Here is a 14,047-nt window from a genome sequence, read left to right as displayed (position 1 = left end):
CCTTGAAATCTTTTCCTCAACTAAAATATTGCCGCGCGTCCGCACACGTCAATATAATTGACAATACCCCTGCCTCCCCCCGATATTGACGTGACAAAATCAGAATTTCTGGATAATCTACAATATTATTGAACAATACCGCAATACAGGTCGTACACACACAATATTATTGACAATACGTACTTTATTGACAATATTATTGAGTGTGTGCGGCTAGCCTAATATGAATCGTCAACAATTGCGTTTTAGAATACCGTAAACCAAAACGTAAACGGCATTATGACATGTACAGTACAAATATGAATGTCTGATATTTATGTCAGAATTTCTAAACGTACCTTTACAACAGTACCGGGAAGGGTAGGGGTAGTGTCAAATGTGTTTTACTCATACGCAGTGCCGGCGTTAGGGGGCGTGATGGGGCGATAGCCCAGAGCGACAAATTCTGAAGGGCGCAAAGGTCTGAAATTGGAGTATCTTGCCTCTCCCGGTGCAAACCCTCAGACCTGTGCTCTACGCTCTGTGCATATGCATATTTTTATTGAGATTTTTTTAGATGGATTTTTTGAGGGTTCGACCACACGGTGCTTTCGCTTACGATTGGTGCAATACTGGCGCCCACTTAACTCAAGTGGGCGCCACAATATTTTGATGCTTGATTTTTCGCACTGCTCATACGTCATCACATTGTGCTTGTCTCTTTCTTAGCTTTTCTCGATCTACATACATCGATCAGTCCCATACAAATTGTATGGAACATTGGCAACTCAAGTAATGTCCGAATACTCAAACGCTACTCAATTTTAAGACGCTCTCAAAACTAGTTCTGTCCTTATCAATAGTTTATAAAATGACAGAGATAGCACGATATTTAAGTGCAACTTAAAATTGAGTAGCATTTCAGTATTCGGGCGTCAGACTTACAAATAGCTAGACATTTCTCCATTCGCCTCGGCATTGTTTGCAAATTAATGACCAGTCAAAAATGTCAAAATAATGATTGAGCTTACAAATACGTCCGCACCGTCCCGTTTCTTGTTTCGTTTTGACTTATTGCATAATGCCATCCTTTTGTTCCGTTTTTGGTCGTCACTGGACAATTGTTGCTGTTTTTGTTTTTATTTTTTGTATGATTGTATGGTGTTCTATAATAGTGGACGATGAATCCCAGCAAAACTGTGAAATGAGCTGTCGTTGGCAGTATTTCCGAACCGATACGACCTTCAAACCTTCAAGAAAAGAGCGTACTCCTTCTTAAACGGCCGGCAACGCACCTGTGACTCCTCTGGTGTTGCGAGTGTCCATGGGCGGCGCTGATCGCTTACCATCAGGAGACCCGTCTGCTCGTTTGCTCCCTATTCCATAAAAAAGGTGATGCTATTTGATAAAGCCGAATATTTTAAACTGTGATCTTCAAACCTGGTTTGGAGTTAACTGTTGCGGGCTACTTACATTTGTTGTAAATGATGATATTTTTTATAAACCCAAGCTTTTAAAGTTAATTATAGAATCTAGTCTAGATGCTACTTAATCGAGGCCAGTAACATTTTCTTACACAAACATTCTAAGTAATTTATTTGTAATAAAAATGTGTAATTGCTTCAATTAAACCTTAGGCACTTATCGTTACCCAAAGCTATGGACTGCCTAGCGAGTTACCAGGTCTCCGGCTCCAAAAGCAGGAGTAGGAACGGGGTGGCTTTTAGTCAGTAAGAGTTTGACACTCCCTCTCAACTCGCCCAAGACAGGAGAAGTAATTCGAAGATTTTCCCCACTCCAAAAAAAACGACACTTATCGTTTCTAATAAACAAGTCTGACTACCAAACATAAAGTCTTGGATCTTCGATTCTCAGATCAAACATTTCTTTATTAAAACTTGCTGATTTATACTGTCATGGGCGCGGGTTTGATTTACGGATCAAGAATAGAAGTAAACAAACAAATTTTTGATATGTAATTTTAATAGAGATTACTTATAAGATATTTGGAATTTTACTTCTTTGTAACCAAAAAATAACACATCAGTTATATTCATTCGAAAGTACAGTTGTGAGATAGAAAATGTTTGTCATTTTCGATCGATGTCTCTTGCTCTTGCGCATACAAGACAGTTCATGACCAATGTGAAAGGTAATTGCTAATGTCAACGTTTTCTGAAATACTTCTTAGATACAAACTTTCCAACCAATATTTTATTACTATTGTAAAACTTTCTTGCATTTATTTATCTATGTATATACTAGTTTCTGCCAACGGCTTTGCCCGCGGTCCCGTGGGATAAAAAGTGTCCTGTGTTATTTCAGACCATAATCTACCCCTGTTCCAAATTTTATCCCGATCCCTTCAATAATTTTGACGTGATTGAGTAACAAATATACACACAAACTCACAAACATTCGCATTTATAATATTAGTAAATAGGAGTGTTACCACGGCCTCACAGAAAACCGACGTGATACAACGCTTGCGTTGTGTTTCGTTGTGTGAGTGAGGTTACCGGAGACCCAATTACCCCCTTCCCAATCCCAATCCCCGATTCCCCAACAACCCTTAAATTCCTATAACCCTAAAAGGTCGGTAATGCACCTATAACGCCTATGGTGATTCGGATATCCATGGGCGACGGCAATGGCTTACTATCAGATGATCCGTCAGCCCGTTCCCCATCATATACCATAAAATAGTTACAAGAATAGAAATGGTATATATTAAGTATAAGGCATATATAAATCAAATTACATAAAACACATAAGTAACTTTTCTAGCAACAATTTACATAACAGCAAACAACATTAAATAACTCTATTCAAGTAAAACAACGAAGTAATAACCATTTAAAATAATTACTATAATTTCACACGAACCACAATCTTAGTTCGACATAAATTAACAACAGTCAGGCTTCGAACCCGGAACACTTCGTTACGTCGACCATTAATCGCCAGCCAGGAGTTATGACCTCTTCACATTATGTCATTGAGGTCCGTAGGGTCAGTGGAAAAACCAGTAGGCTTGAGAAGTTATTTCATACTATTATGTATTTTGTCTGCTTCGTTGGTCGAGTGGTCGCAAGTGCGATTGCCGGACAAGATGTCTCGGGTTCGATTCCCGTGTCGGGCAAAGTATTACTGGGCTTTTTTTCTATTTTCGAAAATTTCTCAGAAGTAGCACAGAGTCTAGAATATTGCCCAGTAGGCTCACTCCCTATTACATGGGACTTATAAAATTAATGGTGAAAAGTGAGTGTACATTCTACAGTGATATTACGTGTCGTAATGTGCACTTCTGCCAATTTTAGCAAACCTGAGCAAATATGAGGATCTGTAAAGACTATATAATCCAGCGGATAGGTTGGTAAAAACAGGCATTAGGTACATTAACATAGAATTGAGAATTGTAAAATATGTAAGTCTGTCTTTAGTTAAGTTTGACTTTAGTTAACTCCTCTGAGGTATATATTATAGATAAAAATAATGAATGTACGACCTTAACAAATAAAATAAAACTGTCAAACTTATTAACGTCAAAAGTTATGACACATTAGAAAAAAAAACGATACGAGCAACATCTATTTATTTAATTTAAAAATCGAACGTATAATGTGGTTTAAGTAAGCGCCCTTCCAAGGTTACTGCGTTGGGTAACAGTTCGTAAATTATGTCACAATTCAAAGTCATATTGTTTTCGTCTTATATGTAAGACAAGGTTACTGTTTCTTAATCTCTAATGCAGATACATCTACTTCAATAACATGGACGGATAAACAAGATAATAAACTATTTTTAAAGTATTTATATGTATGGAATTCTTGTAGCATACTCAGAGTATGTCTTCAAGGTTGGTTATGGGTAAGATGTGCTCTATTGTAGGCCGCATAAGACACAGGTGAGATAGTAGCCAAACTAAAAAAAAATATAGACCCCTTTAGGAAAGCCATGCTTTCGCACAATTAGAGAGAGATGTGCTATGCTGCTATGTAGCTATGCTACGAAGGTGTAATAGCTAAGCTGTGAAACTATGTGACCGTTTCCACTGATACTAAGCTTTGTAGCTGTGCGACGAAGATGCTTAGCTCGAGTATGCGATGTTCTCGTATCTATAGTAGGGAAGTCACCATAACATGCATCTTTCCATATAAAAAACATAGCTAAGCTTAGTCCGTTTCCACCAGTGCTAAGCTATATGTACCAATTAATATAATTGGTGAAAGTCAAACGCATACACAGCAACGTTGGATAGCACATCTCTGGTGGAAAAGCACAACTCACAGAATAGATAAAGTCTTTTATCCATGGCACAACTAACATGTGACATACCACGGCCGTACAGGATACTGACGTGAAACAATGCTAGCGTTGTGTTTCGCCGTGTGAGTGAGATTACCAGATTCTCAATCCCTCCTATCTTTTTAAACCCTAAATAGCTACCCTTTATGACGTTTTTGATTGATTGCCGCCGTAGCAATATCCTATAAAAATATAATCCATATTCTTATCAGCCTAACCCTACTTGAGGAAATGTTATGTTAGGTACAATTTATTCATAGAAATGACCTATTTGCTCCACTCCTAAACTTTGATTCGTTTTACCTAAGTATTAGTATCTTATATGACAAAATATGTGTATAATATTTTTTCATTACCTAACTTACGAACTAAATAAGTATTTTAATTTTCATACCCCATCATCCCTATTCATTTACTTTTTTACCACCATCTTATAAATATCCGATAATATCATAGATAGTTTAAACAAATTAAATTATATATTCTCTATATTATATCTATACATATAATAAAATCGTAGAAAAGTGCTGTCTGTACATTGAAAATAAAAATAAAAAAAATAGCAGGGGTTATTGTTATGTCGATGTCGAACCCAAAAATGTAATTAACTTTTTTTTTGTCTGTTTGTCTGTTTGTCTGTTTGTCTGTTTGTCTGTTCGTCTGTGCGCGCTAATCTCAGAAACGGCTGATCCGAGTTGGATGCGGTTTTCACGAATATATTGTGGGATGCTTAAATTTACATTTAGTGTTTGTTTCATGTCAATCGGTTCATAAATAAAAAAGTTATGTCAAATTAAAGAATCACGCCGAACATTCTATGCTTATACCATTAATCTCCGCAACTATTTGACGGATTTGGTTGAAATTTGGTACAGATATAGTTTAGAACCTTAGAAAGGACATAGATATATTTTTATTTCAAAAATCAAAAAATAAAAATAAGAAATAAATTATTTATAAATAATTCTATGTCGATCGTTACACGACTTCGGTTCATGTTATTGTTTTAATTTATCGAAAAAAAGTAAATAAATAGTAAAAAGGTATGAAAAAAATAATATCAATATAATAAAACATTTAGTACAAAGAAAATGCTCTAACGGAGTATAGATAATTCTATGTCGATCGTTACACGACTTCGGTTCATGTTATTGTTTTAATTCATCGAAAAAAGTAAATAAATAGTAAAAAGGTATGAAAAAAATAATATCAATATAATTAAACTTTTAGTACAAAGAAAATGCCCGAACGGAGTATAAATAAATAATCCAAGTTGTCTTTATCCTCGATAGATGGCGTTGGGATCGAAATAGATCGCGCTATGGTTTCGTTACATTCATTTGGTTGGGTATCGGCCGAGCGCTTCGGTACTATCGTAGAAAAAGTGTATTATCAGTCGTATGATTATTTGTCTGTAGTGGTCCTGCTGTTTCGTATATTCTAAATTGGTTTCGTTGTATTTGTCAATTAATAAGTTTATTTGTTGGGTTTTCCTGGTTTTTTGGTTAAACTATTTAACGTAGGTTTAGTTTGATATCGATTATTAGTAGTTACTGTAGTTAGTTTTTTTAATAAAATTGTAAGTCTAATTTTTTTTTTAATTAGATTAGATTTAAGTCGTTTCTTTTAAATTATTTAGTTTAAGCTTGGTTATTATAGTATAGAGGATAGGTTGTAATATAGTTTCTTTTTTAATTGTTATAAATTCGTAATTCGTAGCTTTCTTTAGTTTTAAGTTAGTTTAAGTCCGTTTTTAAACTATTTTTTCAATGCCCTAAGTGAGTATACATCTATTAAATTCAAACGCAGAGCTCATTATGTTGATTTTTGAAGAGTTCCCTGGAATATCTTCCACATCTCATTTTTGAAGAGATCCCGCGAGATCGGGAACTATGTGGTTAAAACCAAAAATTTGCCGGAAGTCACTATTCCACGCGAACGAAGTCGCGGGCAAAAGCTAGTTCTCTAGTAAATAGTTGCTATCCAGACATTGAGAAACAGGGTCTTATGTCCAAATACTCAAACGCTACTCAATTTTAAGACGCTCTCAAAACTAGTTCTGTCCCTATCAATTCTTTATAAAATGACAGAGATAGCATGATATTTATCGGTTACGACTGGGTGCTGCGCACCGACCTCCCGAACGGCGTCGGCGTAATTTGTTATGCCGACGATACGCTAGTGTTAGCGCACGGGAGGTCGCACCAGGCGGCGGCCAACTTGATGGCGAGAGCGGTTGCGACAGTTGTTGATAGGATCCGGCAATTGGGACTCGAGGTGGCGCTCCACAAGTCCGAGGCCATGTGCTTTCATGGCCGCGGGAACGCGCCACCTCCGGGTGGGTCCCAAATAACGGCGGGAGGAGTTTCCATCGGCGTCGAGACGACGATGAAGTATCTAGGACTCGTCCTCGACAGTCGATGGAACTTCGTGGAACACTTCAGACGTTTGGCTCCAAAGTTGGAACGGACGGGGGCTGCGCTTAAGCGGCTCCTGCCAAACCTCGGGGGCCAAATGCCTCCTGCCGGAGGTTGTACGCGGGGATCGTGCGGTCCATGGCCCTCTACGGCGCCCCGGTGTGGGCGCCGAACCTGATGCGGCGGCCAGCTCGGGCGCTGCTCACGTCTCAGAGGGTCATGGCCATCCGGGTGATCCGTGGATATCGCACGATCTCCGGGGAGGCGGCGAACCTCCTTGCCGGATTACCGCCGTGGGATTTGGAGGCTAAGGTGCTCGCGCGCGTGTTCAGTTTGCGCGCCGACGCGTGTCGCCGGGGCGAATCTCCACTACCGCGCCAGATCAGTGCGTGGCGGGACGAGCTCCGGCGCGATCTCATGGCGGAATGGCAGCAACGACTGTCGCAACCGAGGGCTGGGCTCGCTGTCATTGCAGCGGTAAGTCCCCTCTTTGAGGAGTGGCTAGAGAGGCGCCACGGCGTCCTCACCTACCGCCTGACGCAGGTGCTTACCGGACATGGGAGTTTCGGTAGGTTCCTGTTCCTTATTGGGCGGGAGGAAACGCCCGGGTGTCATCACTGCGAGGACCGCCCGGAGGACACTGTAGAACATACAGTGGCGGTGTGCCCTGCGTGGGCTGAGCACCGCCAAGTCCTCAGGGATGTGGTCGGCGACGGCGACCTCTCGCGCCCGGCACTGGTTCAAGCCATGGTGCGGAGCGAGAGGGACTGGGATGCCGTCTCCTCCTTCTGCGAAGCAGTCATGCTAGCTAAGGAGGAGGCGGGGCGCGTGAGGGAACAAACCTCCTCACGCCCCAGCCGTCGCGAGAGACACTCTGGGCGTCGGGGATCGCGTGACGATCTCCGGCCACCGTAAGTGCGGGTCTGCGGACGGTGAGCAAGGGTAGCTCATCGCCCGAACAGAACCAGACCCGTGCGTGCGGCGCGTCGCGTTCCGCGCGCGCCTCAAAGAGCCATCAGACCACCACAGATGGGGCCCAGTAGGGCTGATGCCTGATCCGGAGCTGCGGACTACCTAGCGGGTTTACCGGGGCTCCGGCTCGAAAAGCAGGAGAAGGAACGGGGTGGTTTTTAGTCAGTAAGAGTCTGACACTCCCTCTCGCCTCGCCCAAGACGGGAGAAGTCATTGGATGATTTTCCCCCTCAAAAAAAAAAAAAAAAGCATGATATTTAAGAACAACTTAAAATTGAGTAGCATTTCGGTATTCGGGCGTTAGTGTCGATTACTTACGACCTAGCAGGTTACCAGGGCTTCAGCTCGAAGCAGGAGTCCGTACGGGGTGTACGGGAGGCAGGTATATAAGAGTCTGAATTTCCTATAGCCTTTTTTTTTTTGAGGGGGGAAAATCATCCAATGACTTCTCCCGCCTTAGGTGAGGCGAGAGGGAGTGTCAGACTCTTACTGACTAAAAACCACCCCGTTCCTTCTCCTGCTTTGAGCCGGAGCCCCGGTAACCTTTTACGTTGTCCGCAGCTCCGGATCGGGCTTTCCTCTCGCCTGGCGAAAGAACTGATTGGATAATTTTCCTCCCTCAGTGTCGATTACTGAATCCACGTGCGAGACTTAACTTTTAATATTTTATACACAAATTCCTTAATGTCCAGGCTACTAATTATGTTTCCAAGGGTTCAAATTCGTTGTCTTTTGTAAGATTCTTAATAATTATTAATTAATACTTGATTGTAACCTTGTCAGATAATAGAGGACTTTCTGTATTAAGTAAAAGATTATCTCCAATGTCCCTAAAAGTGAAAATTTATACAAAATTTAATATTATGATGATGAGGAAAAATTTTCGTCTTTGATGTAAATTAAGGTAGAGAAATAAGAATAGATTCAATTATAGACTTTGTATAGTTTGTTGGATATTTGAGTAAATAGAAGATAATGGATGAAAAGGACTCCTCCTTAAACCTTTACGTCGAACGACAATTTAAGCATGGTCTTTAAGCGCTGTGGACTTTTCAATACTATATTATTCATATCTATTTAAGATGTATTTTACATTAACAGCCTGTCAAGTACCACTCCAGGATTATGAGACTCTTCTACAAAAGAGGGATTTGGCATTATCTTCATGCCTGCAAGGAGATAAATCCTCTGATATCTTCTCCTGCCTTGGGCGAGGGAGTGTCGAAAGCCACCCCGTTCCTACTCCTGCTTTTCGAGCCAGAGCCTCGGTAACCCGCTAGGCAGTTCGCAGCTCCAGGTCGGCATCAGCCCTACTGTGCCCCATCTGTGGTGGTCTGATAACTCTTTAAGGCGACACGCCGTACGCACGGGACGCCTGGAACTTAAAACATAATCTGAAGATTAAAATATAATGGATCAGATTTATCATAGCGCTGCTGCTAATTCTCTATTAAATATGGGGTCAGTCGTACCCTATTACACCCGCGTGAAAAGTATACAATTCTATTCTAATCTGCCATTAATAAGTATACAATTTAGTGAACAGCTGGCAATCCCACTCTCTCATCAATTGTATGCGGGGCGCAGGTGACACTGCTAATGTGTTTGTAATCATTTTACATAGAGCTAGTGAACGCTTAGATATATATAGATTTTCAATCTAATAAGAGATTTAAATATATAATGTTCTATAGTTTCCACTGAGAAGTGCTATTCGGATAGTAGAAAATTAAAATCACTGAAGATGTCGGTAAAACATTTATTTATTTATTTAATTTATTCATACATTAAATTTCAGTTATAAGTAGTTCTGTGGTGTTTGTTTACGAAAATGATAAAGGAAAAATGTTAAGCTGTTTGCTAAACTGTACAATTTTCTATGAGTCAATATACCCTGAGAAGAAATACAGAAACAAACTCGGAAACACGACTTAAAAATCTCTAACTGCCGTACTCAGAGTAATTTAATGGTTACTTAATCCAGTCCTTAGTAATTGTTTTCGATACAAAATAGTTAGTAAGGAATAGTTAAAGTATTCATTAAATGCCAGTGAGTTATAAAATCGATCTTAAATTATATACTCTCTCTCTCCTTCTTCTCCTCCCTCATCTCGCTTACTTTGCACGATAGGCTAACAGCCTGTCAATACGGCCGTAAACCTTTAGCCTCAACGTAATTAATAGCCCCAGTAACAGATAAAGTCTTAATACGAAAAGATAAGTGTACTAGGCGATAATTTCCTGGAAAATCTGAGCCTAGATTTATGTATTTCTTGTATAAATGTAATATCTAAAACTATTATGTGTATAAGGAATATTTTAATCACGTGGAAGACCTATTCTTCGGACACAATTGGGTCGAAGTATTCAGGTGCCCAATGTCTTAATTATTATGAATGCCTCGTAAATCAGAGTAAAATAACGCTTGCGTTGTCTAAGCTAGACCAAAAAATCTATCTTATACCAATAAGAGAGATTATCCTAATCTCCGTGCTTGGGTTCAAGATCGCTGTTCAGGTTTATCAGAGTACACTGTTCCTACATTCTATCAAATGTATAGTTCTTACGATTCTGTACCACCAACGCCTGTCCCTCAGTGAAAAATGGTAATGACACTCATAGTCCTCAGTTTTACATTTTGTAAAAAAGTGCTTTTATAAAATTTTACCATTGTTAACATAAAATACTATTGAGTTCTCAATTTATGTTATTCGAATGAAAACAAGTTCCATAGCTTGTATCAATGATCGTAAATGTTATGTAGGCTAAATGTTATTGATTTTATCGTTCAAGCGATATTGTCGAACATGGTGGTCTCCGGTTCGGTCAAAGTGCAATTCGGTTTTATAATTTCGAAATTTGTAAAGTTCTCCTCTACACATATGAGGGGTTTCTCCCAATCTCCACTTTTGGCAAGCAGGTTAGACATCAGTTAAAATGTTACCGAGGCTCCGGCTCAAAGCAAGGGTAGAAACGGGGTGGTTTTTAGTCAGTAAGAGTCTGACGGATCGAGAAGGATCTCGCCTCACCCAAGGCGGGAGAAGTTATTGGATGATCTTCGCCTCACAAGTAAAAAAGGTTAAACATCAGTTTTTAAGACTGCTTCCCGGTCTCTGGCAACTGGAAAACAAGACAGGAATTCTGATTTACCTAATGTTATTAATTAACAAGCAATTATTCAGTAAAATCATACCATCAATTAGGTACACATTATATTAGAATATTCACCTTCAACGACTGAACTATAAAAAAAAAAATAAAAAAAGAACGGAGATAATCCATGACCTTCTCGCATATGACAACACAGAAGCTCATTGTGGACCATTTACAAAAAAATATCTACGTATTAAACGATATTGTGAAATTGAACATCAAAATGATCGTTATGAACATAAAATGGCATGTTTTTATTATGAAAAGCTTAAATGGTTCACGCTTGACCTTAGACATTTAGAATTAGATACGATTTTGAATGATTATAATAAAATGAATTATTATGTTTATCGATTACTCGATTAGTTTAAAGCCATGCTAGAGTTCATATTCATGAGTAGCAGCGTCAGCGACAGTCGCCGAATCGTGTTCCGCGGAATGCTCGCGCGGAGTCTGACGCTCCCTAAATATTATAATCGTCCAATAAACCACCCCTTAATGTAGTTAATCAATAACTACGTATACTAACTGCCTCGCAAGAGGTCGCAAATGCGACTGCCGGACCGGTGCCGAAGAGGTCTCGAGTTCGATTCCCGGGTCAAGCAATGTATTAATGGGCTTTTTTTGGTTTTTCGCCCCCAATTACATGGAACTTATAACACAAATAGTGAAAAGTGGGTGTACATTGTATAGCAGCATTACGAGCTGTAATGTGCACCTCTGCGTACCCCTTCGGGGATAAAAGACGTGACGTATTATTTACTCGACCAATATAACTGGCTTACGTACACATTGTGTTAGAAATGTTAGTTAACAGTTTATTCCAACGAACAAACAGAAACTTCTCAACTACAATCAAGTTAGAAGTTCAATATATCTCTAATATACATAGATATAATAAGTACATATTACATGACCTATATAATTTCGAAATTTACCCAATTAGAAACTTATCTTGAAGGAGTTCGGTGGTTGGTTATCTAAATTCCGCTAGGTATTTATTATACAACATAATATAAAATACAAAAGTTTATGTCGGCTTTTTGATTCTCTTTCACGATAAAACTGCGGGATAAAATGAAGCAACGAAACATTTCGTTTTAATACGCCATATGAGTGCGCGCTTGCACCTCGCGGGCGACGCGCTGTAAGCACGCTGACAGCTAGGAGTAGGCATAATTCGAAACAACGCCGTACCGAAACCGAGCCGGAGCATGGTTGTTAACACACATAATAACAAGAACGTCAACTACGACTCAAGAGGACCGCGAGCTGGCAACCCATCGTCAGCTTTTTTGTATTGACGTTATGAAATGTACCATAAGACATACGATTTAAAGTTCAAATTTAAATGACAAGTTAATTACTGGATTTGACGGTGCTCGTTAAATATGTTATGTCCTTCAGTGTGTTATTATAACCTTCACCAAAATTAAATAATTTTAAAAGCGATTAGAAATCTCTAGAGGCCTTTCAGAAACATTTGCGCCCATTGAATCTGACTTAGTTTTATTCAGAAAATGGTTTTCTTGGTAAATTGATGAAAATCTTAAAAGTTTTTAGTAGAACAAACCATTTGATTGCGTGCGAAACTGATTTTATATTTTCAAAATTGAAGTGTTGGAAATGGATTTGGGTTTGTTGGTGTTCTATAGGAATTCTTTTATTGGACTAAAGAATTATGAACGGAGTAATAACGATTTTATATTTAGGTACAACTTCTTTTATCTAATTCTGATGATAATCCTAATAAACTCATAGTTTTAAAAACTCAGTCACGTCACGTCATCAGGAGAAATGGACTTGTTTCCCAAACCCAATATTTTTATCAACAGGTAGCCTTAAGGTTCTATCAGCAAGCTTCCAATCACTGATTTGGTGATGGCATCAAACCTACTCAATGGTACCTACCATAATATTATGCACTATACATGATCGTCTGAGGGTTTAGTATGAGTTTGTTTTTCGTTTAACGAGATCGCGTTCGGCGCTGTGATTGGTTGGTTTATTGGAGCCGCCCAATCAGATCGCCGAACGCGCTTTCGTTTCTATTTCGTTAAACGTAAAGCAAATTCCTACTGATCTGAACAAGTCGTTGGTGTTAAGGTATCTTAATAAATAAACAATTAAATAGATCTACCAAATCACATGATTATAATTTGCGTAATTCCGAATTGTTAAATTTTATTTCATACAATTGGTAATATTAGGTGTTTGATGTTTTTCTATACTAGATATTAGTGATAGAAATGCTTAGTGTAGTCTGTTACTTTCTATTCTAATGTACGTTAGTGAAGTACTTTATTATCTACATGTAAATCTTTTATCTCAGTAATTAAAGTGGAGATTAAGTGCCAAGTGCTCAACATGTAATTAAGTACCTAAGATTGTTATAAGAATAATTTAATTAGTATTCTTGAAATTGAAATTGTGAATAGCCTAGCTCGGAGCTGTGGACGACCTAGCTTAATATCGTGGCTCCGGCTCGAAGCAGGAGTAGGAACGGGGAAAGCAAAATACGATTGGGCCTTTTTTGGGTTTTATTCTAAAAATTGGTCGCTAATAGTTTCTTCGGAATCTTGCCCACTATATGGCCATAGGCTCACTTCCGTTTACCCTCGGACAGCCACGTCAGACACAAAAGGTGAAAGGTGGGTGTATATTATACAGTGGCATTACGTACCATATTACGCACCTCAGCCTACCCCCTTCAGGGATGAAAGACGTGACGATACGAGGTACTGGCATTCACTTCTAATCTAATACTTAATAAAGTCAACCCATTTCATTTCGTTCCATTTACCTAGAAACCATCAGTTCCTACATAGCTGTAAGCTACTGACATTCGTACTAGAATTTTAACGAATAGAAAATTAGTATAATTTACTTAATGATGTGAATTACAGTTAGACGATGATTTTCTTAAGAATCAATCATTCTATCAAAGTTGAGTACCTATTACAAATTGTATGAGCTAACTATTTGTTGAAGATACAGGTCGTTGACACACATACATTATCTGGTTTGAACTGGTTCTGTTATTCTGAAAATAAAAATGTAATCAATGATGTCATGTAAATAGGACATTTTATTATATAACATACATTGTGTTTGTACCACATTACACATCACAACCAAAAATAGTCCTCTATTAGACATCGTGCATTCTTCTATTTTGGCTTTGCCATAATGTGCACACAATCACGAATAGCAATTTA

General features: G+C 38.9%; 1 protein-coding gene across 1 annotated transcript in view; it reads left to right on the top strand.

Annotated features, from left to right (window-relative positions):
* LOC118269079 (tyrosine-protein kinase receptor torso) overlaps positions 1-14,047 on the top strand; it is a 155,523-nt gene that overhangs the window by 118,934 nt on the left and 22,542 nt on the right. The gene's annotated exons all lie outside the window — the stretch shown is intronic.

Source organism: Spodoptera frugiperda, chromosome 2, assembly GCF_023101765.2.
Source record: "Spodoptera frugiperda isolate SF20-4 chromosome 2, AGI-APGP_CSIRO_Sfru_2.0, whole genome shotgun sequence".
NCBI lineage: Eukaryota > Metazoa > Arthropoda > Insecta > Lepidoptera > Noctuidae > Spodoptera > Spodoptera frugiperda.
Note: the sequence above shows the minus strand (reverse complement) of the source record. Positions and strands in the feature narration are given on the sequence as shown.